Here is a 4515-nt window from a genome sequence, read left to right on the forward strand (position 1 = left end):
GATCTTTGATAGTGCTCTGTCACAACAGGAAAAAGAAGGTCTATGGCTGATGATTTGCATTTGCATCCATCCATCCATTTTCCATGCGGACTTTGGGCACAAGGTTGGGGATACTCTGGGCAGGATGCCAATCTATCACAGGGCACTGAACGTTTTCAGCCAACTGTATCTAGAGAATAAGCCATGCTGGTTTTAAAATGCCATGCTGGCTTGTTTTATTAAAAGTGATGAGACTTGATGGCAGTTCTGCCTCTCTGGCCATCAAAGTGTGTTGTCTGGCTCTTCTGAAGGAGTATTTCAGTGAACCTGATGTTCCTGTGGCATTCAAAAGAACCCATGTTGCATGGGATATAATTATGGGCATCAATAATGGTGTGTCGCAAAGCATTATTACGGATGTGGGTCATGCCACTGTGGCCATCATATGGTTTCAATAATGCTGTAGACATCCAATGCAGATGCAGATCTTGCATAATTAAAAGTACACTCTTAGAAGAGATTGAACCTTTGGAGTTCAAAAAAGAACTTAAACGGGAAAATATGAACTTCTAACTATCAAAAAGGTTAAATATGGAACTTACAGGTTCAATAACGATCCCTTGGTCCTTTGGCATATATCATCAGTTCTTTTTAGAACCCTTGTTGTGTCAACTGGGTTCGTATTAGAACCTGGCCTGTTTCAAGGTTCCTTTATGAAGATGGATGGTAAAGATTTTACTACTATTTTGTTATTAGGTGAGGCCTGTGCTTTGCTTTTAGCCCTGGAACATATTGAACATGCACAAGAATGGAACTTTTTGAACTGTGGGCGGCTGTGACTCAGGTGGTAGAGCGGGTTGTCCACTAATTTGATTCCTGGCCCACATGCCTCCACATGTCTCCACATGCCGAAGTGTCTGAACCCGAAGTTGCTCCTGATGGCAAGCTAGCATCTTGCATGGCAGCTCTGCTATCATTGGTGTGTGAGTGTGTGTGAATCGGTGAATGAGAATCATTGTAAAGCACTTTGTAGAACTGCTAAGGTTAAAAAAACAATATATAAGTGCAGACCGTTTACCATTTAACTTTTTAAAATTTTTACAGATTCAAAATCTTGCCTTCAATCACTTAAAACCTTAAAGACTGATCACTCCATAATTGTTCATATTGTAATGTAGACCTGTTACAAAAGCAAAACTACAGCATTTTCGGTTGGATTCTGAGTCATAGTGTTTCTTTTTCAATGGACAAGCATACATTGCTGTTAAAGAGAACTTTATAACAAGAACCACAGAATGCCAGATTCCACCTTCAGACCTCAAGCCCTTATTCAACTCCAAAAACGGCAAGTTGAATGGGAAAACTGTGACAATAACAAATTATTTTAAATTAATCTGGTTGCCAAAATACTTTTTTTTCTAGACATGATCAAGTGCTGCACACAAGATCATATAGATCACCGACTGACACATGGGTTTTTATTAAAGGGTGAGGATCCACCATCATGTCATTCCGCAACACTCCTTTAACTGTGAAACATATCACTTTGGACTTTTCTGCTTTTAATGCTATTAGACAACATTTCTTATCAGGAAATACTTTTAAATATGTGTTGTGTAAGGTTTCATCAGGAAAAGTTTTTTATTTAATTTATTTTGTAAATTATTATTATTATTATTATTATTATTATTATTATTATTATTATTATTATTATTATTATTGTGTGTTCAGATTGTTTGTACATGTAATAGCCTAAAAAATGTTTTGTAAAAATGTTTATACATGCACAAACAATCCGAACACAAATTAAATATCTAAATCTTTTAATTAAAATCTTTAATATTTTTTATTCACTTTCTGCCAATATTGACAACTAGCTAATAACAATTCACTAGTACTTTCTTTTCAATTAAGTAAACGTGAATTAAGAAACGTATTCATATTGTTTCAATTTTGAGAATGAAAAACAAACATTTAAACCAGGTGGAAGTGGTACACAACGTAAATCTCCAAATTTCTGTCTCACACAAAAAACATTACAAACTTTGAAGCACGAGCAGCGGAACTGAGTGGAGTATCGCAAATATCTGATATTACCTATCAAAATAACTATAACCTTTTTGAAAAGCTAAGAAAATAACATGAACATAAGGTCATAATTACATTAAGGTGTGTGTTATGTAAGGAATAATTGACAACGGGCCATTGAATTATAGAAAAATTAAGCACACACAATGTGGTATTGTGGCCATGATAATAATTCTATAATTTAACGGCCCGGAGTCCATTTATATCATGGTTACCACACCTCAAGACCTTATCCAGATGTTTTATTTCAAGACATTTTTCATTTTTTTGTCCCCACTGTGTGTGTGTGTGTGTGAGTGTGTGTGTGTGTGTGTGTGTGTGAGAGAGAGAGAGAGAGTACATACAATCCCACATTGTTTTCTAAATTGTAATACTTCCCTGTATACAGACTGAAAGTATGAACACAGGTGATAAACTTCAAAATCCAAGATGTGGCTGATTGGTTGACTGCAAACAGTTTCTGGAGTTCAGCCCTACATTTCAAGGTTGATCAATGACAATAGATCATAATTTTACCTTTTCCTCATATTCCTCAGCATTTCTTCATATTTACATCTACATTCCCCTCCAAAACTATTGGAACAGCAAGGCCAATTCATATGTTTGGCCTTTCCATCACTTTGGTAGAGGTTAATCTTGGTTGCAGAACTTTTGTGGCTCATTTCTGCATTTCTTTGCGAATTCCAATCTGGCTTGTGCAGTGACTCTGATAGATTTTCCCTATTTTCTCCCACAGACAGCTCTCTGGTCTTCAAGTTGGTTTATCATTTTTAACAACATATGCAGTCTTGACAGGCAAAACCTAGGGCTTAAACCAAGAGTAGACATTCAGAGCTATTAATTCTTAAAACATTCAATCTAACAGTGCACACCTGGGCAGAAAGAAACACCTGTCAGGGACATATTCCAATATTTCTGATCACTGAAAAAAAATGGGTGGGTTGAAAAAAAAAAGGTGCAATATTCTAAATTGTATAACACACACACAGATGGAAATATGAGGAAATGAAAGCTGAAATTCAGATCGCTTGTCTCATATTCATCATTTGATCTCAAACCCAAATGTATAGCAAGAACAATAAAATTGGCCTTGCTGTTCCAATACTTTTGGATGTGCTGTAAATATATGATGTGGATGTTGTTATCTGGTTTCAAGTAATATCTTATTATTATTATTATTATTATTATTATTATTTTTTTTTTTTTTTTTTTTTTACACATTTAAATATTGTTACATTCTCTTAAATGTGGAATGAAATTGATTGTGGTTGTTTTTTTCATGAAAGAGTTTTCCTTTGTTTCAAGTTATTCTATTTGTTCGAAGGTGTTGTGCTCAAATTATATATTTATGTATTAAATATTTTATGCACAACCATGGTGTTGTGTCTATGTTGTGAAATGGGTTTAAATAATGTAGTAATGAATAATAATAATAATAATAATTATTATTATTATTATTATTATTATTATAATAATATTGTATGCATGTCTAGAAACAGGTTCAAAAAGTACCGTGATGGGTCGTTAATCCACCTTTAAGAGAGTGTTTCAATTAGAACCTTTTTAAAAAGGTTAAAAAATGAGCCTTTAAGGTTCCCCCACAGTTGCAATCTCCAGGAACTCCAAAAGGTTCATTTTATAACCTTTCCTTCTTAGAGTGTAGCATTGGTATTGAGTGTGTGAGTGTGTGTGTGTGTGTGTGTGTGTGTGTGTGTGTGTGTGTGTGTGTGTGTGTGTGTGTTTTGCCTTGTGCTTGAGCCTCACGGGCAAGTCTTCATAATGAGGCTAATTAGCAGATTAAAAGATATGCTCTAGACAAGCTCTTGTGAATAGCAATGAGAGCTAGTGGTACACGCAAAAACACATAGGCTTCCCTCTCTTGTTTTCTTAGCCTACAGGTCATAAAAAGTGTTTAGTCGGCCTAACATGAATTTGGTCGTAACTATGCTTGTTAACTGTTGCCATTTCTTTTGTTAAAAAAAACGAAAAGGGGTAAGAAGAAGAAACAGAACAGTAAATTCTCTACATATTTTACATCTAATTTGTGATGTATTTATAGATTCTGAATATCCTTGAGGAGATGAAGTGATTTTCTACTTCAAGACTGAAAGTTTTTTTTTAATAATTGAAAAATAGATTCAAATGGTAGATTTCTAAAGGTCACTTGCATTTACTCTTTGAAAAGCAATCATTTTCTCAAAGTAATGAACTTTATGATAATCATAATGGTAATCAGTATCAATGGGTCTGCTGAACATATATGAAAAGAGAAAAAACACATTTCTTGATCTAGTACTTAGGTGTTGACACATGCAGTGTTATGTACAGTGTGCTTGTTTGGCTAAATAATTTCTCCTGTTCACAGTGGACATTGCACGAGCCCTTCTGCCCCTGTATGAATAATACTTAACCATAATCTTAATACATACATTAAGACATTCGCTCTAG

This window comes from Ictalurus furcatus, chromosome 10 (assembly GCF_023375685.1).
Source record: "Ictalurus furcatus strain D&B chromosome 10, Billie_1.0, whole genome shotgun sequence".
Lineage (NCBI taxonomy): Eukaryota > Metazoa > Chordata > Actinopteri > Siluriformes > Ictaluridae > Ictalurus > Ictalurus furcatus.